The sequence below is a fragment of the Macaca thibetana genome, chromosome 14 (genome assembly GCF_024542745.1).
Source record: "Macaca thibetana thibetana isolate TM-01 chromosome 14, ASM2454274v1, whole genome shotgun sequence".
In the NCBI taxonomy this organism is placed as follows: domain Eukaryota; kingdom Metazoa; phylum Chordata; class Mammalia; order Primates; family Cercopithecidae; genus Macaca; species Macaca thibetana.
In genome coordinates, this window is record NC_065591.1 from 124,933,926 (window position 1) to 124,959,032 (window position 25,107).

At 44.6% G+C, this 25,107-nt stretch overlaps 1 protein-coding gene and 1 long non-coding RNA gene across 2 annotated transcripts in view; one reads left to right on the forward strand and one right to left on the reverse strand.

The window, feature by feature from the left end:
* The window catches only part of ACAD8 (acyl-CoA dehydrogenase family member 8), a 675,944-nt gene that overhangs the window by 52,934 nt on the left and 597,903 nt on the right, over positions 1-25,107 (forward strand). The gene's annotated exons all lie outside the window — the stretch shown is intronic.
* LOC126934995 (uncharacterized) lies at positions 451-24,439 on the reverse strand. The gene is made up of 3 exons (XR_007719179.1): positions 23,834-24,439; positions 20,698-20,834; positions 451-2,440 (listed from the first exon to the last, which is right to left on the reverse strand). It is a non-coding gene; the product is annotated as an uncharacterized LOC126934995 (long non-coding RNA).

The following is a 25,107-nucleotide window of genomic DNA, read 5'->3' on the forward strand; positions in this document are numbered from 1 at the left end:
TAACTACGAACTCCTAACCTCAAGTCATCCACCCGCCTCTGCCTCCCAAAATGCCAAGATTACAGGTGTGAGCCACCACACCCAGCCTATTTTAATTATAGCTGTTTTTCACTTTTTGCTGATAAAGACCTAGAGGTGATTTGGGTATTAGAATTAGCTATAGTCTGTTTTTTCACCTCTTGGTTTTCAGTCTCATTGCTTGTCAGGTTTGGCAATTTTTTTACTGACTGCATCACACCCAAAATAATAACATATAGCAGCTCCAAATGATATTATATTCCTCCAGAGAGAGTTGGCCCCTTCTTCTGCTGGGCAGAGAATGTGGAACTGGGACCTTAACAACACCACGGTGAGGAAGGAGCACAGCTTTGGTAAGGCTCTGTCTACTGCTGGCTTCCCCTTCAACTCCTGCCAGAGAGCCTGGGGTTTTCACCAGGTACCACTCACATTGGTGGGTTCTTAACTCTGATTCTGGCTTTCTTATTATTAAAGACTACTACAGTCTGTGCATTGCTTTTCACAGATTTTATGCTAAGGTTCTTAGCTTCCTGTCTCTGCAATCTCAGACTTTGGCAGACATCTTGAGCAAACACTGCCCAAATTTTGGCTCAATTCTCCAGCCTACCCTTCTGACCAGGATCCTAGCCCCTCAAATCTGTAACTTTTGTCTCTCTAGCTCCCAGAAGATTGCCAAAAGTTCTGCTCATTTCTGGGCATCTTAGCAGTGGTCCTCTGACCTGAAACTCTGTCTGAATTCTCAGACCCTTGTTTTAAGCCCAGAATCAGAAAACACTACCTAATCTCCCAGAAAAGATCTGTGGAATATCACATTACGCCCCTGAGGATTCCCCTTTGAGGGTATTTTGGACCTCCAGTCCTCAATGCCTCAGTCTTCAAATCCACGTTTTTTACTTGAAATGTCTAGTTGTTCTCAGAGAGATCACTGGCCTGCTACAGTCTAATCTAACATAGTTAGAATCTGGAAATACAGAACTCCCTGACTGTAGGTCTTACATTTCAATGGGTGTTAGGGCAAGAAAGCAAACAATAAACAACAAACAAAAAAATAAACAGGATAATTTCAGAGGGTGATAAATGCTACGATGGAAATAAACAGAATGATGTGAAAACTCTGAGGTAGCCAACTGCCCTCCATATCACATCTGAGGATTCACAAAGTGACTGAGGAAAAACTCTGTGAAAAAGAGCTCCCATTGTCCCCATTTTGTAGATAAGAACATCCTAATCTTTGGGGTACCATTGTTCTTCACTCTCCAGCACTCAGGCCAGGCTGGGGAACCCTCAGGTAATAAGATAGCGATGGCACTAAATCTGACCCAAATCATTAGGGTTTATGCACCTCAGAACAGACGCCCCTCCCTAACCAAGTCAGAAAAGAGAGAGAATCTTCCAGGACTTCCCCATTATACACATTCAGTGCCTGCTAGCAAAGACGCCACTGGAGGGCACTTTGGTAAATGGAGCTTCCTAGGCCTGTCTTCAGCAATTGCGGGAACCATCATTCTGAGGCCTGCTCAGCTGCCATAATTCACGGGTCTCCCTAATGCAGATGGGTTGGGGATGCTGGACCCTGGAAATAAGCTTTCCCCACCACTGCACTTCACTCAGAGCTCGCCTTACATCATTTCCAAAGCATTAAGCAGCCTGAAACGCGAGAATCCTGCCGCCGGGTGACATCTGTAACATCTGACATCATTTAGAAGACACTGCAAGGGTAAAAGAGTGCTTTTTTGATCAGGGACATAAACAATTCTGAGGAAGAAATTAGGTTAAAAGGCTTCTATTTCCCCAAAAGGATTTGCAAACTTTGGCCTCCCAGCCAGGCTCCTGTGAGGAGATGGGCTTTGGGGAGCCAAGGAGGTAACTGTGAGCAGTTGACACTCAGCCTTGAGGTGCTCCCAGGAATAGGGGACGCAACGGGAGCTCCAGGCTGCATGAATGCCCTGTTCACCTCTTGAGAAGGGGAGAGGCAGGGTGTAGCTTAATCATACCCTTGTGTGCCCTCAGTGTTCATAGAAGATGGAAGGGGACAGCTACTGGGTGTCTGTTCGGGAGGCAAAGTCCCCTTCTTCCCGGAGATGTTCACCAGGATCTTGGGAAGTGATTACCTTCTGCCAAGAGGCGCCCAGATGATCTTCTCCACATCATCCTGGCTGGGCAGGATTGAGAAAGACCATGCATATATAGTCTGTTTTGTCTTCCCAAACTTAGCATCCACACTAGGACAAGAAAAAGAATCAAGAGTCTCAGCTACTTCCTAAAACTTACCAGAACAGCTACCAGGCTTTTGCAACAGCAGGAACTCCCTCCCATTCCATCTCACCTCTGGCTCTTAGCACAGGGTGGCGCTGAGTGTTTGCATTCCATGGTAATCTCCCAAGGATTTCCAGATCTGCTGCCTGGGGCTGCCTGGGGCTGCCTGGATATAGAGATAACGGGGCTTGCCTGAGGACCTAGGGATTTAAGAGGGGCTTCCTGCAAACAACAGAACATAATCTTGGGCCCCACACCCACAAACCAGCCTCAGCTATACAAATTGAGCATGAGCTGCAACACGGAGAAGGCTTTTAAAAAGAACAACACCTTCCAACATCTTTTATGCCATTCCCATCTCATCATAAGCAGCACGCACACGGCATCAAGTGTCAGAATTCTAGAATGCTGGTTCTGGAAGAAAGAGCCTTAAGTTTTAAAAAAAGTCATGGAGGAATTGTTCATTGTATAGGTGAGAATGCTGTTTTTTCAGATCACATAGCTGATTAATGACAGGAACTTAAACTATATCAATATTGAGAGCATAAGGATTTGTTCATCACGGCACCTTCAATGTCTAGCAAGAACCAACATGTAGTGGGTGCCTACTATGGTCTAGAAACTGTATTATGTCCCATACAGGATACAGAGATGAGTACAATACAGTCCCAGCCAATGAGGAACACACCACCTAGTGGGGGACATGAACACATAACCGAAAATTACAAAGCGACGTTGTTCATGCCTTTATAAATATATAAACAAGGTGCCTAGCAGAGAATCCAAAGGAAATAATAAACAATACTTCCTGTGGCCTTCTAATAATTAAGCACCTGATATACCAGAACAAGCACTAAGAATAAACTAATCATGAATAAGATGCAATCCTGCCCTTAAAAAAAAGCTTACTGTCTAGTGCAATATGCAAAGAGGTATTTCCAACACACTGTAATGAATGGTGACATGAGTGATATGGGGAGTTTTTGGAGCACTTGGGAGGGTGTGTGGCCCGGGCTAGCAGGAGGTCAGGAAAAGATTTCTGGGAGATATGACATGCAAGTTGAAATGAACAGTGAGTGGAATGTATCCAGGTGACAGTAAAGGAGAAAGGAGGAAGAGCACAGCCATCCTAGGAAGAAGGAAGTACAAGGTTAAATGTTAACATATTTAATTTGGAGCACAAACCTTTAAGGGAAATGATAGTAAGAGATTTTTTTTTTTTTTTTTTTGAGATGAAGTCTCGCTCTGTCGCCCAGGCTGGAGTGCAGTGGCCGAATCTCAGCTCACTGCAAGCTCCGCCTCCCAGGTTTATGCCATTCTCCTGCCTCAGCCTCCCGAGTAGCTGGGACTACAGGCGCCCGCCACCTCGCCCGGCTAGTTTTTTGTATTTTTTAGTAGAGACGGGGTTTCACTGTGTTAGCCAGGATGGTCTCGATCTCCTGACCTCGTGATCCGCCCGTCTCGGCCTCCCAAAGTGCTGGGATTACAGGCTTGAGCCACCGCGCCCGGCCGTAAGAGACTTTCAAGGAAAAGGGAGCTCCAACTGTAAGCCTGACTTTAGCCATAAGATGCTTAGTAGTTTGTCCAATCTTAAGAACAGTGGAAACCCATTGAAAAATTTTAAACAAGGGAATAAAATGGTCAGGCTTTTCTTTATATCCTCTAAACGTGGACTAGGGAAGTGCAAATAGGACACATTTGAAGGCAGGAAGTTCCTGCCTCTAACAATTAGGATGTTCTTAGAATCGTTCAGATGGAAAAAAAACAATAATGTATATGAACTCTACAAAAATCTGTCTGAATCTTTAAGATCCTAATTCTACAATTCAAATTTTGACCAAAAATGATAGTGGCCTGAAAAAAAAGATGCTATGGGGGTATAGCTGCAAAAGTAATAAGGGATATTAAGAGATTATGGTGACAGAATCTGATCATCAATGCAATGTGGGAGATGAAGAATAGGAGGGAGTCAAAGTCAGGTTTCTGGCTTGGGCAACTGAATATGCTGGTTACTGTCGCTGAAAACCAGGAGGAGCAAAGTGGGAGGGGTCGAGGTGTCCCAGAAGATGGCATTCAGGTCGGGTCTAGAGGTTAAATGGAAGTTTTCAGACAGAGAAGGAAACAAGAAACTCGCTATGAGACAATGAGTCCACATGAGACTATAGCTAAAGTCCCTAACATTCCCCTTCATCCTCTGTGAAGAAACAGACAAAAACACAGAGAGAAAAAGTGAAAGATCAATTAAGTTCATTACTGGGAAAAAATCATCCTGGGAAATGTCTGGTAACAATTTCTTTAGAATGCAATTCTCCTTGGTCTACTCAAGACATAACAGATGACGGTGGAAGACAGGTTGGGGGTGGACAACAATTATCAGAAAAGGCATGAACACACAGAGGACGTTCCCACCATCATTATTGTCCTGGGAGAGTCCTCCTGCAGATCCATTCCCAGCTGCCTTCAATGTAAAGGGAAGAAAGAAAAGAGAGTGAGGGAGAGTCTGGCAAATCCGATAAAGACGGATGGAGGGGATTGAGACAAAGGCACCTGCCGGCATTGTGTCAGGTCCAACTCACCAGCTCAAAAACAAACTCATTCATTATCCACCAGCCTGGGCTGAAAGAGCCCCGGTGTAAACACTCCCACACACCCAGCTCTCAGTGAGACAAACAGCCCGGAGGTGTACACACCATGGGCTCTTGCTGCTAATGGAATGCACAACCAGCTCTGTTGTGGCCAAGAACGATTTCTCTCCCAAAAGACCCAACTCCAAACAGCAAAGCTTAACCCAGGACACTCATCATTTCACATTTTGCGTAGGATCGTCAGACAAAGCAGACCCTCACCTTTTCACACATTTCATTCATTCTCTCATTCTTCAAGCAGAACAAAAAGATTAATTCCCACTACCCACAAATTCACACATACGCACTTGGCTTATCTTGCTGATACTCTCTAATACTTTCAGATTAGAGGGCACAGGCCAAAGGCCAACTTTGAGAGAAGGGATTCGTTATTTCACCCCGAATCTGGTCATGTGCCTGTGCTTCTGGTCTCGTGCATAGCCCAACCTTCCTCCTGCTTGCTCACAGTACATACTTGTTCCTCATCCTCTGCTCTGCCCTCACTCAGCCTCAATCCCTTGTCCAAAAGACCATGATGCCATCTGCAATCCAGATTTTACTCCCTCTGTAGTCTTCTGCTCTCCATCCCCGTTGTTGCAACTCTGGCTTCAGTCATTGCCTAGGTTTCTGGCCACAGGCCTGCAGGGGGCCAATCTGCCCTCCTCCAAGACAAGACATTTTCTATCCTGTAGTCAGGAACGTCATTCAAAAACACAAAACCGTAGTTCACTTCAATGTTTAAAATTCTTCAGTGGCTTCCCATTGACTCTATTTAGGTAGAAATTCCTTAGGAGGACCTATAAAGTCCTTCATAATCTGTTTTTATCTGCTCCATATCTTCCATCTAATTCATCCCCATTCCCATGGTGTTCTATGCTCTAGCCAGGTCAAATTGCTCTTAGTTCTCCAAATGCATCTGCTGTCTCTTCCCTCCATAGATCCTCCACTTTCCCTTGTCTGAGAACATTCTTTCCCCACCACTTCACCTGGCAAACTCTTACTTGTCCTTCCACTTTGCGTATACATTTTACTTCCTCCAGGAAGCTTTCTCTGATTGACCTTTCTGGAAGTCTTAAGTGGATGCACTTTCCATAAAGTGCAATAGGATCCTTATTATAACAAACTGGAACTGCCTATTTCTCTGATTTTCCCACCATGGGAAGTCTTTTGAGAGCAGTGATGTTATTTGCCAGGGTTACAGCTATAGTATCAGTCTCTGCCAAGTACCTGGAACACAGTAGATTCTCAGTATTTACTGATTAAATGAATGAACGGGGCGGGGGGGTATGCAGGAAGAGAGTTAGTTGAGGTTATTTGGTTGCAAGCAAGAGAACCCACTTCTAGCCAATTTAAGCAAACAGGAATTCTGGCGTAAAAAGTCAAGTACTCAGGTTGGAAATCTGCAAAAACCAAGACAGCTCTACATGTCTAAGAAGCAAGAATGTGGGCATGGTTATGTGACAGAAATAGGATGGTCAAATAGAAAAACACAAGCCTTTTAAGTCTCTTTTTCACTTAGCTTAAGATTCAAATTCGAAAGAGACATCTAGGATGAGCCTAGTTTATTTATACACCTCGGCCTGGCTAAAAGACAGCAGGGCACACACGCAGCAGCTCTGATGAACTGTGTGCAATGGGAAGATGGCAAGGGGTAGAACTGTAGGGAAAAGCACAGATGTTGAAGGCCACAGCTTCCAAGTGCCCACAAACTCACAAGTCTGAGTTCTCATTAATAATATTTTAGAGATCACAGTTAGCTACTTGCTCTCAGAGTTAGGGTTGAGGGTTTTGGTGGGAGGGGAGAGAAAGAAGACCACTATGAGAACAGATTGGTCTATAACAATGGTGGACTCTTTTCTCTCATAGGACATAACACTGATTCTCTATAAAAAGTAATATATTCACTTAGAAATATACCACATAAGAAATGCCAGTAAGAGCTTCGAAACACAGAGAACAACAATAATAATTGATAATGCACCGAAAGATGGGTTATAGGATTCCTTTAACCATCAAAATAAGTTTTAAAAAGTGACTTAGTAACTGTTTATATTTATGATTAAGATTAACCATTTTTTATTTTTCTCTTTTCTAAGAGTAAAAGAGAATCAGCAGGTTTAAATGAAGTGTGAAGAATTTAGAATCTATAACAAGATGTGTGCATGGAAAATAGAGACCGTGATACTTCTAAGCACATCTTCGTGTCTTGTGCGTACACAGTAGAGAGCAGCAGCCAGGAGCACACAATTTCAAGTCAAAGAAACCAGGGCTTTGCCACTGACCGCCCATGTGACCTTGAAGAAGTGATTTTTCTATGCCTCAGTTTCTTATCTGTACAATAAATCTAGTAACACTTAATGTAATCACTGTTTGGCTCTAATAGGATCTTGTATGTCAAGCTCTGAGAACAGCTCCTGGGACATAAGAAGTAATCGATGAATGACAATTAAGACTCAGTAAATATTTGTTAATTTTGATCATGGATTTCTTACTACAAAAGTTATAAGGTTATAAAATAATTTTTTCATAATTTTTACAGAAACTGTGTCTTTTTCCAGCATTTAAATACAAAAAGAACCTGGACCTTCCTGGTGTGATTTGACTGATGTTCTGCTTAAAATCAGGGGCACAAACTAAATAGACACTCCTGTTCTCTCCCTTCTTTCATTGCACCCACCCATCCGTGGGAACCCGGCTTCCTGCCTACTGCCTGAAGCATCTCTTCTCCTTTTTGAAAGGGAAATTAGACAGCTTAGTAACATTTGGTAACTCTTCTAGAAAGGAGACTTTGCCAGACTCCACCATCTTTTTCTGTCTGATTTACTGTGGTCCCCAAATATAGGCTGGCTGTTTTTTCATCTCACATATCCATTGGGAAGGTTAGAACAAAACATATGAGACTTGTGAAAATGGAAGGAAATGGAAACCAAACGTAAGTGCAGTCAAGCGGCGATGGACAGAGATCTGAATTATTGGTGAGTCACACGGTCTGACAGACTTTATCATTTGCTGACTTGGCAGGAGATTTATCCGGCATTCTAAGCCCCAATCTTCTTGAAACTGAGAGACCTTCCAGATAAGCAACTGCAGTACTATTTGCAAACCTCCTGCTCAGCATGCTACAGGAGAAGAGAGGCCCCTCAACACACTCCTATATACCTTTGCAAGGGATTCCTTAAATCTCAGGTTTTGATAGTATCATTGTCCTCATTATCATCATGCTGAAATTTCACCATCAGTCATGATCTCCCATGAGGTCCCTGCAATCGGCAACCTCCCCTTCATCGTCTTCAGAGACCAACACTCCTTTGAAAGAAGTTAACTCTCTGAGAAAATAGTAAGTCAGTATCTGAGATGACTTGGCTGTTTTTGCACAGCTGGAAGAGGATGAAGAGAGACTAACAGAAAGATGGGTGCAGTCAAATACAGTAAGTAGAGAGGCCGATTGAAGGAGACAGTGAGGGAGAAGCGCTGATCGCAAGGAGCTGGAGAGGTCATGGAAATGTAGCGAGACAAGCAAACTACAGACCACTCAGGAAGGAGGGAACCAGAGGCCACTGCGGCCTGAGGAGGAGCAACCGATGCTGGCCGGAGAAACAGATAATTCACCACCGATGCTGCAGAACCTTGAAAGAGAGACAAGAAAGGTGATTTAAGGAGTTTTGGGTTCTGAAAATTATTCACTGAACCCCGTGATGAGCGACAATCATGCTATTTTATACTAATATAACTGTCCACCAAGCTCTTTCATCAGCTGCAATAAATTCTTCCACTGTGGGGGAGATTCTACTTAGTCATCAAGAGCCAGCGTCAATTTCCACTTCTCTTTGAAGCCTCCCAAGGAACTTTCAGGGCAACTGTAGCCTCACCGGTCTGTAACCTTTTATTCCGGTCTCTTCCACTTCACTGTACTTCCTCCCCTAGCCCCTACCTGCTTCCACTGAACTGTGATTCCCTTGGAAATAGGTTTAGGTTTTTCTTATCATTATATTCTTATTTCCTCTCATCATACTTGTCTCAATAGATGCTTATTGAATGGAAGGATAAATAGTTGGCAGGACTCATTAAACTCATCCCTAACCAGAGCTATTTCAGCGGCCTGTTTGAAACGAGAGTGCACCCCATTTGCCTCCCTCAGAGCCAAGTGTATTTCCAGCTCTCCCAGCAGTAGCCACCTCCCCTTTGCTATCCCATTCTTGGATCAGCTGCTTTCCACATGTAATAGTAAAACTAGCAAATCTCTCTCCAAATTCCAAATCCCATGAACGGCCAGAACCTGCCAACACTGTGGCTTTATGTCCTTTTCCCCAAAATGAAAATATACTCATTCAGCAACTGCAATTCTTTCCATGGATTTAACCTAAACACTGAGGAAAACCTATTTTCAAGAGAAGATCCACCAGTAACAGAATGAATGGAGTTTTAAAAAAATTTTTTTAGATGGAGTCTCATTCTGTCAGCAGGCTAGAGTGCAATGGCACAATCTCAGCTCACTGCAACCTCCACCTCCCGGGTTCAAGCGATTCTCCTGCCTCAACCTCCTGAGTAACTGAGATTACAGTGCCTGCCACCCTGCCTGGCTAATTTTTGTATTTTTAGTAGAGACAGGATTTCACCATCTTGGCCAGGCTGGTCTCAAACTCCTGACCTCGTGATCTACCTGCCTCAGCCTCCCAAAGTGGAAGGGAGATTTTTATAATACATGCTCCTTCTTGTTCTGACCCTAGACCTAATTAATTACAATCTCTCAGGTAAAACCCGGGACTCTTCTTTTTAACGAGTTCCTCAAGAGATTCTAAAGAATACTATGTTTGAGGATCATTATCTTAAGGAAATGAGACCAAGAAAATAAGACAGGAAGAGAAGAAGGGGAAAAAGAGCAAAGAAGAAGGGGAAGGAAGTTCAATAAAGGAGAAAGAGAAGTGCTTGCTATGGGCCGGGTACCATATAAGAAAATGCAAAATATACAACATACATTTTTAAAAAGTGCTGATACGTTGAAAGTAAAAGTGTAAAAAGATATATTAACCAAAATGTTGACTGAGGAAAATACTAATAAAAATAACATTTTGGTGGGGATAATATAACAAGTCCCTCTTGTTCCAATCACCAACCGAAAGTCCTCCTGAAATCTGAAATTCTATAATAATAAGAGGAAGAACACCAAACATAAAATCAGAAAATATAGGGATAAGTTATGTCTCTGCCTACTAGCTGTATAACTTCAGAAAAGTTACTTAAATCTCTGGGTCTCAGTCTTCCCATAAGTTGGTTTAAATTGTGGAAGAACCATGTAGATGTAATACCACGCTATTTTCACAGTTAGTAGTCTTTCTTGTTCTGTAGTGTTAATAAACGTGTGTAGAAGCTGCAAACATTACATATGATTAAAAGCACTACGTAGATGCAAAATATTATAAGGAGAATGTAGCTAATATTTATTGAATGATTACTGTGTTTCAGAAAATATGCAGTGTTTAAAATACATTTATTTGTCATTGCGATAGTGATCCTACAAGGGAGGTTCTATCACCATTTTCACTTAACAAGCAAACGACCTAAAGCACGGAGAAGTTAAGCAACGCTCCTAAGCTCACACGGTTCGTAAACGGCAGAACTAAAATTTGAACCAAAGCAATTTGATTCTAGAGCCCACGTTCTTAATCACAACACTATAAGAAAGGGATTTCATAATCAGAAACTCTTCCTGATATATGAATCAGGAAACTATTTTCAATGAGTAGTTCCAACTTTGCCATTTTCTCTTGATCTCCTTGGAGTAACTTTCTTCCCTTCCCAAACCAATCATCCTGCTGTTTGGTTAGTTCATGATTTGCAGTTTTTACTGCCATCCTCTTCCCTAAGACTGGCCACCACAAATGCAGCACCTAAACTATGTGGTGTGGAGGTGATCAGCTTCTCAGTCTCACATGCCTGTCTATCTACTGATCCGTTTCTGTCCTTTGCTTCACAGCCTGGCTTTCTGAGAGAAGTTACTCCATTTCCTCCCTTCCTAAAGACAACCATAGTCTCTACCATTTTTTAATTCAATGGATAGTTTTTCTATCTTTTGTAATCGTTGTGCAGCATTTGACACTATTAGCAATTCTATCTTTGAAATTTTACCCTCCTCTAACTTCTCTGCCCTGGTTTCCCCTGGTCTCTAGTGGCTGGAATCCAGTGTGCTCCATGAGCTCTTCTTCGTCCTGCCCATCCATTAAAATCTACGTGCTCCAGGATCGCCCCAGCAAATGTGCTCTCCCTGGAATAGCTCACCTGATGTCCAGGTCCAAATATTTAGACGATCTCCATGCTGAGCCCGGCCATGAATCTTTTTAAAACACTACTCTCTCAACTTAAATTGCACTGACCATCCCTCATTTCTCCACATTGCTAATTTCTGTTCCTCATTTTAAGTTATAACTTAACTTCCTCTTTCAGGAAGCTTTGCTATAACTCCCTTCTCCGCACCCGTTGAAGAGGTTAGAAGTCCCTTTTCTTTACTTTGTACTTTCAAATGATTGTTTTCTGTATAACGTCTGTGTGATGGCCTTTGTTCCTCAATAGGCTGTGAAGTTCTTGGGTAAATTGTTTAGAAATTATTTCTCCTCTATATTCTCGGCAATTAGCACAGTGCCAGGTGCACAGAAGGTATTCAGTATGGATTTTCTGAATGAATGAATGAAAGAATGAAGTGAAATAGCAAGGAGAAGCATTTGGGTACAGCTCCTAAAGCAGGAAACACTGAGCCTGGCAACCAGGTTTCCACATCATCCACAGTTGCTAGTATAGCACAATGCAGAGCTTTTACTTTCCCCTAAAAATATAAACTCTCTCCAAAGCTGTGTTTGCGCAAAGACTGCAATGAAAGAAGCACTTGTTTAAATAGAAAGGTCTCTGGCAATTAGCAAACATGGGACAAATCCAAGATCCACTAACTTTTCAGGGGCTTTGTGTTTGCAGTTAGATGTATGGAAGCGCTTACGAAGAACGAGATTCCCTCTTCACAGAAAAGAAAACGTGATTTAAACAGCAATGCCTCCCGTCATCAAGGATGCAATCTAGAAAATCAGGGTTTGAATTTCTCTGAAAAAGTAATCCTCAGGGATTGGGTCAAGTGTGGGGCAGGGATCCTCTGGATTTCCATTTACTCCAAAGAAAGGCTTCCCCCGACCCCTCAGATAGAGCAGGAGACAAAGATCCCAGCTTGCAGGCAAGCTATCTCAGGATCGAATACAGCTCTTACCAGAATGACAGAGGGGCAGGACATACACGGCATAAACCACACAGGCTGCCTTTGGGGTCCATGTGCCTGTGTTCACACATGCGGCTACATGCATGGGAACACACATGCCCCGGCCTTTTCCCCTGTTGAGAATCTCTCCTGGGTGAAAGAGAACGGGCCTGTGGCCTTGACACCCCCACCTCACTGCAACGTGCAGGGCAGGACATCCCCTCCCCTTTACTGCCCTGGCCCCAGCTTCACTCTGCAAAGTCTGGGAGGGAAACTGGGGGATTTTCTTTTTCTTTTTTTTTTTTTTTTTTGAGACGGAGTCTTGCTCTGTAGCCCGGGCTGGAGTGCAGTGGCCGGATCTCAGCTCACTGCAAGCTCCGCCTCCCGGGTTTGCGCCATTCTCCTGCCTCAGCCTCCTGAGTAGCTGGGACTACAGGCGCCGCCACCTCGCCCGGCTAGTTTTTTGTATTTTTAGTAGAGACGGGGTTTCACTGTGTTAGCCAGGATGGTCTCGATCTCCTGACCTCGTGATCCGCCCGTCTCAGCCTCCCAAAGTGCTGGGATTACAGGCTTGAGCCACCGCGCCCGGCCGAAACTGGGGGATTTTCAAGGATGGTTCCAGTTCTAACTCTCTGTGATCCTTCTGAAAATTAGTTATTTTAATGTTCTGCCTTGATGCTGAAGAGAACAAAGGGGAAAACACCAGATAGGTGTTAAAATTAAAATAAATCTTTGGAATGAGAGGACTTGGATTTGTACCCTGTCTTTAACATGTACTTGCTGAGTGACTTTCAGAGAATTTCTTAACTTCCCTGAGTCCCCAGTCTTAAAGTAAAACTATGCTTACCTTCTTCAAAGGGTTTTTGAGATCAGGTTGTAGCTTAAGGGCAACGTTGTATTCATCTCTGACTACCGTGCTGGAGTGACTGAGAGGCTGAATAAAAGAAGTCTTTAGCATCAAACACATCTTTATTTTGGCAGAGATAAATAAAAGTGACAGATCAAGGCAGAAATGTCCCTAAATGACAATCAGGCACCCGCCCCTGCCAGCGATGCCCAGAGACCTCCACCCATTTCAGACACATCTCTCTGTGGGTGTCCTCCCAGTTCCACAGAGCAGTGTAACTTTGCATCTGGGCCCTTTCAGTTGGCCTTTCTTATGAAATAAGCCCACCCTCCAGGCCAACCCTGGACTGGCAGACCCCCCCAGGGAAGTGGGGAGTGGGATGGGAGAATTCGCAGGAGACAGGTAACACCTGTAAGAGGTGGGTGCAGGGCGGCCAGCGACAGGCAGGAGGCATAGATTGCCTGGCCAGACGGCAAAGCCCCTGTTTGTTCTCATTGCAGCTCTCCAAGCGCCAGTGATCTGCCAGGCACCAGCTTTATTTGTAGGTGAGGGTCATTAATTTGAATTAATAGCACTGCACTGGTCGGGGCTTCGTTTTGCTTTGTTTCCCTCCTGTGAACGCCACAGACTTCTTTGTTGCCTGGTTCTGTGAGTGGGAAGACACTGTGAACAAGCGTCCAATTAGCCAGAAAAACAAAATCTGCCCGGATTCCCGCTTCAGCCACAGGCCTCTCCCTCGAAAGCCTGGAGACCACACTCCACACACTGGTTGCTTCTGTTTAATTTGCCCCTCCTGGCAGCATTCCCGCTCTTCCCTGCCCTTCTAACCCATACAGTCATCATCCCTACCCCAGGGACATTATTATCTCCCAGTTACCCCCACCTGCTGTGCCCCCGCTCAAGCTACTACGGAAATAATGCCCATCCCATAGGGACAGAGTGAGGATCAAACATAATGTATGCCAAGGCTTAGTGTCTGGCCGAGGTAGACCTCGGTAATTGTGAGGCCATCCCTCAGGAAGGGGCGTGTCGTGTCTCACTGTCCCTGCCCTCTGGAACTGTAAATGGGTTTAGGTGCATACAGCAGACTAGAGTAATGGAAGACAAGAGGCCCCCAGAATCTCAGCCAGAGCGGCCCCCAGCAGCCTTACAGAGTCAGAAACAGCCCATGGAAGCTGAAGGAGTCTCTGATCTTCGTCTGAACAATCACCAACTATGCGTGGTTGGTTTGCCCACCCCACCTCCTCTCTGCCTCCAACGGTGGCCCTGCCACCTGCACCTACTTTTCCTTCCCAATATTTATAAACAAGGCATCTCCTTCACCAGCTGAGAAACACAGAAAGCTCAGAGAGCTGGTCTACAGCAGGCTGCCCTCAGCCACAGCAGCCCCACAAGAGAACCCTTGCAACACTGGGCACGTCTGTATTCAAACACTAGACCAGCACGTGGAGGTCTGGGCTTTCGGACACAACCAGGCTTGCAAGAGATTAGAGTGCCACCTTCAATGATTAATGAGGTGAGTTTTAGACACCCCACTTCCTGCTCCAGAGAAAAATTGTCCAAATGGCTTGCTGTGGTTGAACTACATGAAGGCCCAAAGGCAGCTCCTGGACAGCTTTTGTGTCTGGACCGGTGGGCGGACGGCTTCCCACCAGGGAAAATAGCTAAAGGAGAACAGGCCTCTCTGATGGCTTCTTATCACGACTCTTGGCTCCAAGGAACTGCAGCCTTCTAAAATGACAAGCACTTTTTGTCACCTTGATGAAGTGTGGAAAGGTCTCAAGCATCTGCAGTAGAAAGGGCCACCACAGGGATCCTGGAACATCAGTAATTCAAACATGTCCTTATACAATCATCTCTCAATGCCAATGCATCTGCTGCTGTATCCGAAAGGGGTTGCCAACCTGTGAAAGCCCATTATGACTCACTGCAAATCCAGATTCTCTCCCTTACCCACCACCTTCCCCTTCCCTCCCCTCCCTACCAGCCCCACCAAACTGCAAAAGACCAAGAATGGTGGCTCTAGAGCCAACTGGAAGGAAATCACTTGTAGCAGGTGGCACCACCTGTCCTCATCTAGTTCTAGCCAAAACAATCCACTCTCCATCATTCCCAACTGTGGGAAAAGTTTAACTGGTTCAGCGTGAGCTCAGCCTCATCCAGGCAAGGAGAGAGGAAGAGGAACAGCTCTGGTTCCTGCCGTGAGCCAGTTGAGAAAGACAGTAGTCGGCAGCATGGTTCGCCGTCTCCCACTACCACTTCTAGGTTCTAGCGGAGAGTGACCCTGCTGTCAACCTTCTTGGCCTCCAGGATGCCAACTGAACACCTGTGTGCCTGTTCTGCCCCTTGCTCAGGTGTCTGGCTGCAAGATCTTCCACCTGCTTAGCCGCTTTCCACAGCAGGAGGCTGGAGGAACCACACACTAGAATAAGGCACCTCTACGCTGGACTGCCCAATCCCCCTTCTTTCTGAAAACCATCACTTTCTATCTTCACTCAAATGTCCCTAAACTTCTAACCCTGGTAAAATTTTCTGAACCAAATTCTTCTCTCCCACTGCCCGCCACTCCCAATTTAATTTCCTTCCTTACGTCACTGGTTCCATAGCTCACTGAATCACATTGCCTTCCATGTAATGAGCCTCCAATATTTCAGACTTTCCAGGACACCCATCAGGCCACTTATCAGCACTAATTTGCCTCCTGCTCCAGATTCTATTTCTCACTAGTCCCTGTGCAACCCTCCACTCTGAAACTAAGAAAGTTAAATGCTTTCTTTCCGTGGAAGAAGGAAACTTAGAGTAATCACGCAAGCTAAATAACTAGAGTCTGTGTAACTATATCAAGATGACCCTGAAATGGTAGGGGTTTAATGGTAGGAGAATTGTCTCTATTATTATCAAAAATCTGGAAGTCCAAACACTGCACTTTTCTCCCAAACCCCGAATGAATATGGCTCCCTTGGGTCCATGCATGAGACACGTTAGGCTGTATCCTCTAAAAATTCTGGGCACATCTTCTCATTCTCCAGAGAGGATCAATAACAGCATTAAGTTTCTTCCACGAGTGCATGCCGATCACATCCTTGAAGCTTGATCTTGGGGTCTGCAATGTAGATGTGTGTCTTTTAACACTGTTAAGCTACTGAGAAGTCTTAACAGTGTTGTCTGTCACTCAAGTGACAAGAAAGAGTGTCATGAGCTATATTTGGCATTGACTTGGCCCTTATTAGAGTGTTACGTGCAGTTTGGGGATTCTAATTTTCCAAAAGGTACAGAGAAATTGGAGGGGGTCCAAGACAGAGCAGTGAAAATGATTAAAGGGGTGGAGAGTGAAAACTCAGGAAAAAGGTTAAATGAATGTAGGTGATTTATCAAAGGCAGAGAAAAATGAGGGTAGACCACATATCTTTAAATAAAGGAGACATTATTTTAAGGGCCCACAGCCATTGTGTTTTGATATAGGGCTACATCAGAGAAAGATGGTCTTGATGGTGTTTGAGTATTAAACAGGTCAGTCGGTACATGTGTTCATTAACTTTCTAAATCATTGAAATCAGATAAAGAATGAATGAAAATCATTTTTCTGGTACACTCAAGAAAAAAAAACCCTCCATCCTTATAAATGTATTTAATTTTCATAATAATTCCAAGATAAAAAAAAATTGAGTATCTCGGAAACCAATAGCCCAAGAGCATCTAGTAGTTAACCTAGATTCAGAACTCGTGATGGCCATCCTGGGGTCTTTGATTTCCACCACTGCGGCCTCAGCCAGGACCCCCATTCTCAAATGCTCAGGTTGATTTCATCTGGAAGAGAGGGCTACGTGGCCGTCTGAGGTAGGGCGGTCATCACTCTTTCATTTAAGCTACTGTGAAAATTAAGAAAGGAATTTCTCCCTAATGTATGAATCACAATTTCCTCCAGATTATTTTTCCTTGTGCCCCAAAAAGTCAACAGACCTAAGTTTTTCAACTCTTAAGGTTTTTATCTGATGGTTGGGTAAATGGTGAAGCTATGAAGGGAGCCAGAAGATAGCTCCAGAGAAGTTTACAGGTGAAATGGTGAGAGCAGTTTTGGACAGACTGAGTTCAGGGCTCTGAGACCTCAGTATCCAGGTGGAGAGGCTCATCAGAAAGCCAGGCACAGTGGGTCTGAAACAGGTGAATGTCTGCACTCAAGCTTTAAATTTGAATATATCTGTGTGTGTGTGTGTGTGTGTGTGTGTGTGTGTGTGTGTAAGGCATTTGACACCCAAGAACGGGAGCCTCCTCAGGGAATATGGGTAACACGAGAGTGCAGGGGCAAGACTGGAACCCTGCAGAATGGCTCTTGAAGAAGGCAAAAGAGGGAACATTCAAGTGAAGGAGAGAAATGTACAACAGGGATAGTTTATAGAAATAAAAGGTACAATTCTCCAAGAAGGTATCACAGTAATGAACATTTATGCATTGAACATAGGAACAGAAAAAGATATTTGAAGTAAATGGTGTAAGAGATTTTAATGAAACTCTCATGAACTGAAAAACCAAACAGACGAAAAAGTAATGGTAGACGGTATTTGAATAACATGATTAACAAACCTCATATGTATCTGCATATATGCGTATACATACAAAGAAGAGAATATGTATTTTTTCAAATGCCCATCAAACATTGATAAAAACATGATCATAGTTTAACTAAAAGGAAAACTTCAACATGTTCCAAAATACACAGGTCATTTTCTGACTTGAATGTAATAAAACTAGATACCAACAACAAAAAAAGGACAGCAAAATAAGTAAACAAATACCTACTGTTTGGAAATTTAAAAACATTCTTCTAAGGAATTCTTACATGCAACAATGTAATTAAAATCATACTAGAGACTACTTAGAAGGAACTACACTAAAAACACAGAACCCAAAGCAATCTTTAAGGAATCAGAATAATTTGGCATAATGTAAGTCAAGAGAATAGAGGATCAAGAAAGGAATTATCAGCAGCAATGACTAAAAAAATAAAGACTAAACTTGTTCATTGGATTTGGCAATAAAAAAATCATTGGTGACTTTGCTAGAATAATTTCAACAGATCAGGATCCTTTTAACATTTTAATAGAATAATTAAGATGCTATTGGTAAAACAGAAAAATGACTAAAAGGTGAGGAAGTAGAGACATAAAGTTTAGAACACTCTTTTGAAATGTTTAGGTGAGTATGAGAGAGAAAAATACAAGAGTAACTAGATTAGGATTCAGAATCAACAGAAGTTTGTTTAATTTGTTTGTTGTTTTTGAACTGGAGAGAGTTAGATATCTAGAGAGGATAAGGACGGGAGACTACTAGGAAGAAAACAAAACAGGTTGGGCGCTGGCTCATGCCTGTAATCTCAGCACTTCGGGAGGCCAAGGCGGGCGGATCAACTGAGGTCGGGAATTCGAGACCAGCCTGACCAACATGGAGGAACCCGATTTCTACTAAAAATACAAAATTAGCCGGGCTTGGTGCCGCATGCCTGTAATCCCAGCTACTCGGGAGGCTAAGGCAGGAGAATCACTTGAACACGGGAGGTGGAGGTTGTGGTGAGCCGAGATTGTGCCATTGCACTCCAGCTTGGGCAACAAGAGTGAAACTCTGTCACAAAAACAAAAAGAAGAAAGAAAGGAAACAAAACACCATGAAGAGAGAGAACAGTAATTGGCAATGTAGGACATGGAGTCAACACAGAAAGACCGGGAAGGGGAGGTGAAGAGTCGCAGACAGAAGGGCTGGCCTTGAACAGAAGACACACTTCATTTTGTCGATTGAAAGAGAATAAGTAAGAGTAGACGTGGCTACATGTCATTTAGGGTGACATAGAGGATGTTGTTTATCAGCAAAGGAAGAGATGAGCTAGTCTTCCAAAATTGAGTGGAGTTGAGGTTGACCAGGCAATACGATCTAAGCCCATAATTACAACTGCTAAAATTATTAATGCTGATTTATAAATATTAACTAATTCAATTCTATGAAAAACTAAGAGCTTCATAAGGAAGGAGCCCCATATATTATTATTGCCATTTTCAAAAGTAAGGAGTCCAAGGGACAAAGACCTTAATTAGGTAAACCATCCGGGTCATATAACTAGCAAGTGAGGCCAGGACTGAAGCAGGCCACGCTCTCCAGTGCTATGGTACACTACATAGGTATGTTAAATTAAGTCCAAGTCTTTGTTTTTTTGCTGGAGGATTTAAGCTTGGGCACAAAATATATGGGTTTATCAAAGCAAGCAGGAGAGCGTCACCAACTATCTCACCGGAGTTCATCAAAGTTCTGTTGCTTCTGTTCACCGCAGCCTATTGCTCTCTGCTGGAGAAGTCACCACAACCTGGCCCAACATGCCAGCCCTCCATCAGGGGTAATTTATAAGCCTGTAGAGACAGGCTGTGAAGCTGATGAACCCAGCTGCGGGTGGAGCGGGTCCCATGATTGATTCACTCGCTGCTCCTCTGCTCAGCCATTTCACCCTGATCAGGCTACACTGCCTGGCTCGCCACGTTCATCCATCACCCCGCAAATATCAACACCGCAGGTCGCAGCACCATCTTTTGAATTTTGTTTTCTTTTTACGTGGGATCCTGGAAGCGCTGTGGCTTATCTCTGCCCCGCCGTTGGATGCCGACCCACCACAGGCATACCTGCGAGAGACCCCTGACGAGAGACGCCGGTGAACCAGGTGGCCAATGTGAAGCACAGATTGAGAATCCAGTCTGGGAGGCCTTCCAGGTGAGCCTTCCTAAGCGGGACATGGGGGCGAAGGAGCCCGCACCTGCTAACAACCTCAGCACAGGCAAGCCCGTGTTGTAAACTTCCTGAGTAGGCTTTCAGATAATGCTCTATGTATCCCCAAAATATAGCGGCATGTCATTCTGTTTCCCTGCAACAGGCTTTAGATGTCACTTAGAGACAGCTACAAAATGCTGTCAGCGAGCCAGCAGAGGTTTTGTGGCGAGAGAACCATGCACATTGTCACAGAATTGTACAGAAAACAAGCAGAAAGGGTGAAGAGGGAGGGTGTAAAGAAAGAGAACTTGATGTTTCATCCATACATCATAGCCAGGCTGGAGTCTCAGTGTTACACACTCTTGAAGCCAAAAGTTAATCTTATCTCCTGTGCAACTTCACAAACAAAATATCTCGACCAGAGAGAAATGAGGTGGGAATCTTCCCCTTACATAAACTTCCTGGTGCACAGACCAGACCCCAGGCCCAGACAGAGGAGCCCACCCCCAGGAGCACTGCAGCCGCCTCACTGCTGTGTCCCTCCCCAGGAAGGCCCCTGCCAGAGAGGCAGGCTTGCTAAGGGCTCAGCAAGGCGGAATAAAGGCCTGGCCTGTTGCACCGATCAGGGACAGCTCTGAAGGATGAAGCCAGCTTCCAGAACCCCCTGTGGGGTCAGCTGAGGCCTCTGACCTGACTATAGAGCCACTGGGCCCTGCTTCCCTCCTCCTGCTCTCAAATCATTGCCTGGGACGAGGGTTTCCCCAGGAACATGTCTCATGGCACTTAGGAAATGGAGTCCATGGAGTTGAGAGGTGACTAAGATACTAAATGTATCAGAACTAGTTGCAAGGATGGGGATAGTAGGATGTTTTCTAAACCCAACTAAGAAAATTACAACTGTTTACAGTGAAACAAGAATGCTTTAAATAAGAGAATAATAGCTTATTGAAAATGATTTATCAACTGCCACATACCTCGACAGAGTCTGTGTGATCCTTCCCTCATCTGGGTCAAGCATATTCATTTGAGATTATCTCAGAGGAAGGCCACTGGCTCTTTATGTCTCCCAGGTGCTGGAGATGACACTGGCCTCTGCCTGTATGGAAACAGCCTATGGAAAAAAATAGAAAAATGAGGAAAGAAAAAACAGAGGAAGAAGAGATTTTAAGATTGGCTAGTGATAGGAGATGGCTTGCTGAGGAAGGGATTGAAAGACATCCATCTGACATGAGGGTCACCAGGGAAATGTGTCACCACTGAGCTTCCTTGGCCACGAGGCCAGGTTGTCTCTGCAGCTGGGAGGTGCACTTGTCTGGACACACATAGCCACCAGCACCACAAATCAACCACATGTGGAACAACGGACAGCCCTCTGGGTATTTTGGAGTCATTTGGCTTTACCTGGAAAGGTGCTGTAAAAGGTAACAACAGCTGGATGTGTCACACCTGGTCTTAGTGTGAGCCACTTGGCATCACTGGATGTCCATCATCTCACTCACTTATGTGAAATGCCAGTACCCTCGGGCCTTTGAGTTTGCCACCCCTTTTTTAAAATTTTAGATTCTAGGGGCACATGTGCAGGGGTATTTTTTGTTTTTGTTTTTGTTTTGAGATAGAGTCTCACTCTCGCCCAGACCGGAGTGCAGTGGCGTGATCTCGGCTCGCTGCAACCTCTGCCTCCCGGGTTCAAGTGATTCTCGTGCCTCAGCCTCCTGAGTAGCTGGGATTACAGGGGCCCGCCATCACATCCAGCTAATTTTTGTCTTTTTGGTAGAGGTGGGGTTTCGCCCTATTGGCCAGGCTGGTCTCAAACTCCTGGCTTTCTGCCTGCCTCAGCCTCCCACAGTGCATGTCAGGTTTTTACATGGATATATCGCATGACTGAGGTTTGGGCTTCAGTTGAATCGTTACCCAGGTAGTGAACATAGTACCTGAGAGGTAGATGTTTAGCCCTTTCTTCTGTCCTTCCTTGCCCCCTCTAGTAGCCTCCATTGTCTACTGTTCTTATCTATATGTCCATGCCCAACGTTTAGCTCCCCCACATAAGTCAGAAGATGTGATATTTGGTTTTCTGCTCCTGCATTAATTCATTTAGGATAATGGCCTCCAGCTGCATCCATGCTGCTGCAAAGGACATTATTTCATTCTTTGTTATGGCTGCATAGTATTCCTCGGTTGCCACACCTTTTTGATTGACCTTTGACAGATCTTTCTACATACTGGATTTCATATCTTTTTAAGCAGATGTATTGATTCAATTTTTCTGGTCAGCTCAATGGTACAGGAACTAGAAGAAAGTGCTGGAAAGCATATTAAACACGAGAACCTCCTCTAGAAGTGGTGGTGCCTTTCAAAATAATCTAAGGGGCAAGAAGGGAAAAGGAAGGTTAAGTAAGTTCACTCTTAGAAAGAATACAAGGAAGCAGAAGGCAGCTGGAGATGGCAGCTGGAGATGGCCAAAATTACTGACATTCTGATCAGTGTGAGTGAATTTAAGGGCAAATAAACAATATCTATATATCCTTTAAAAACCTCAATTACAAAGGTTTGCTCCCTCCACAGAGGTGTCACAGACAGCTATGGTCCCAGAAAATAAACCCATCCTCTTTCTTCCTAGTTTCCAGCAGTTCTCAAGAGCCAGCGCTGCTCAGGCAAAGGAGAAAAACAGCTGTCCCTATTTAGTCCTCCTGCTGGATTCCAGTTTCTTTTGGTGTCCTCCTTCCCGGCCAGGCCTTTCCTTATACTTGAGCCAGAGTAGGTTTTGCAGGTAAGCGTGGGTTAAGAAGCCGTTTTCCCTGGATTTTAGTGGCATGCTGGGCCGCCATGCTGCGTGCTCTGCCAGCCAAAATTCCTGTGTTTTGTGTTGCTTAATCGTCCACATTTACAGATGGTGTGTCCGTAAGATTCTCCACCATTAAAAATTAAGCTTAATGTGTTACTTAGAACTGAGTTCTATTATTTCCCAAATGCACTCTCCTCCTCAATTTCATTTCTAAAATATATCTGACAGGCAACCGGCAGTCTGGGGATATTGCAGAAAGTGGGACGTAGTATAATTACATGAAAATTACAAAATTCTGCCGGTCATCCTCCTGCCCAAGCTCTCGGCCTCAGGTTCCTCCCCATCTTAGTCATAAAATGCCCAGTGATCGCTCAGAACTGCTCGTTAAAAATCAGAGGTAAGTAGCGTATAGCTCACCAAGGCAACAGGTCCCTCATGGGCGAGCTCCTACTTACAGTCTCACCGTTTTTTGTCTTGCCTCTACTGTACCACTAATCCTGGCTCAGTCACAAACCTCCTAGGTGCCTCAATTTTTCCAAGTCTCAGAGGGAGGTAACATAAAAAAGCAGGTAACTTAAATAATATGGGAATCGTTCATGAAAGGTTAGGAGAAAATGCACTATTGCTGTTATTTCTGGATTAATCTGTTCTTAATATATTACATTAAGACATTAATTCCCCAACCCACCCAGACTTTTCTGGAATTTTTTTTTTTTTTTTTTTTTTTTTTTTTTGAGACTGAGTCTCACTCTGCCACCCAGGCTGGAGTGCAGTGGCGCGATCTTGGCTCACTGCAACCTCCACCTCCTGGCTTCAAGCGATTCTCCTGCCTCAGCCTCCTGGAATTTTTTAAAGCTTCCAGTTTTTAGGCAAATATTGCAGCTGCCTTCTGTGGGGGAGGAAAGACTGTGTGTGTGAGAGGAGAATGGAGACAGCGCTAGCAGGAAAGACACAGCTCAGAGAGCAAGAGTAGAGGGGTGCCCAGAGACATCAGAGACCCGGGGGGGACTTGCAGCCACAGAGAAGCCACCAGGACCCAGCCGTGCACCACAGGGGACAGCCAGGAGTCAGGGCCAGCATGCACCAAGGGTGTTTATTCAAGGGAAGGGGCAGGGGAGGAAAATCAGCTGCTGGCTTCTGCATCTCCTCTCAGACGTCCCCAGATGGAATGCGACTGCTTCTCCTGACTGGGAGGGCTGCTCTGAAAACATGACAGAGAGAGCAGTCGCAGGAGGACGGCGTAACTCATCACACAGTATCACCTTTCCATCGGGGCAGTTTTTGTAGGTAGGAGGCCAGATGCAATAACAACTTATTGCCAAACTTACTCCAGCAGGCGTCGGAAATCTTTTCCGGATCAGATGGCTTCTGTGAGCTGGACGGCAGCCCGGCCGCCGAGATGATAACTGAGTTGACTCTGCTGCTCCCCAGTCTCCGCATCTAGTTCAGTTCCATCGCCGGAGTCACGCTGGTGATTACGTTCTTCCATCCTGGGTTCCGCTCATGTGTCTGCTAAATGGAACAGTTAATTCAATAAACCCCATTTCATTATCAGTAGCGTTTTCCGTCAGATCATTCTGTTGGCTAGGATTTTTCTCTTATTGTGGCTACATTCCTTTTGTTATGAGAATCACTATTTTTCATGTTAGTCAGTTGCACTACTAATAATGCTCTGTGTCGTGGCCGAAAGCATCAGTTATCAGCTGGCTGAAAAGTCATCTCAGTGCGGCGTTCCCACGTCTCCAAACAGCAAATCCTGGCAGGAAACCATGAAAAGAACAGAGAAAGGTTACTGTGTTTCCTGTCACCCTTTGGACTTAATTTGTCAGGAAAGAGCCTTTACTGAAAACTCCAGGGTGTAGAGCAGTGTGACAAGGATGCAGAATGCGTGGACTCGCTCAGAGAACCCTGCACCTTCACACTGGGAAGCCAGGCCCACGGCAGCCAAGTTGCTGGTAAGATGAAACCCTCCAAAGCCAAGCTGCCAACAGGGATTGTTCCACCAAAAGTGAAAAAGGAAAGAGAAAAAAAAAATCTTTTCAAGCACACTGGACTTGACTAAATCTCCAGAGCTCTGGAAGAAGTTTGGGAGAAAAGAATGATATCACTGGGGCTTTGTGAAGAACAACAGGCATCCTCTGCTCCGTGAATCTGACCAAACAAACCTTCAGGAAGTTCGAGTATGATCCTTTGTGAAGAACAACAGGCATCCTCTGCTCCGTGAATCTGACCAAACAAACCTTCAGGAAGTTCGAGTATGATCTGGGATGCTCCATGGGGAGGTGGAGGACAGTGGGGTGTCAGGGAACCAGAGAGTAGTAACTATTTTGCAGGAAAAAATAAATAAATACGTATTGGGTGGCTCTGCCATAGTGAGCCCAGGAGTAGGGAGAGAGACTGAGGTTAGCAGCCTTAGTTGTCACTTGAATGACTCCCCCATGTCACCATCAGCCTTTATTCTGTAGGACGTTGTCAGTTCAACTCTTCGATGGGCAGGTTTGTTATCAGCAAGCGGTTTACAGCCCCTGGGCTGTGCATTAATTAAAACGGCTTTGTGCCCAGCCTTATTCATTAGCACGCTGCTTCCTTAATCACTGCCTCT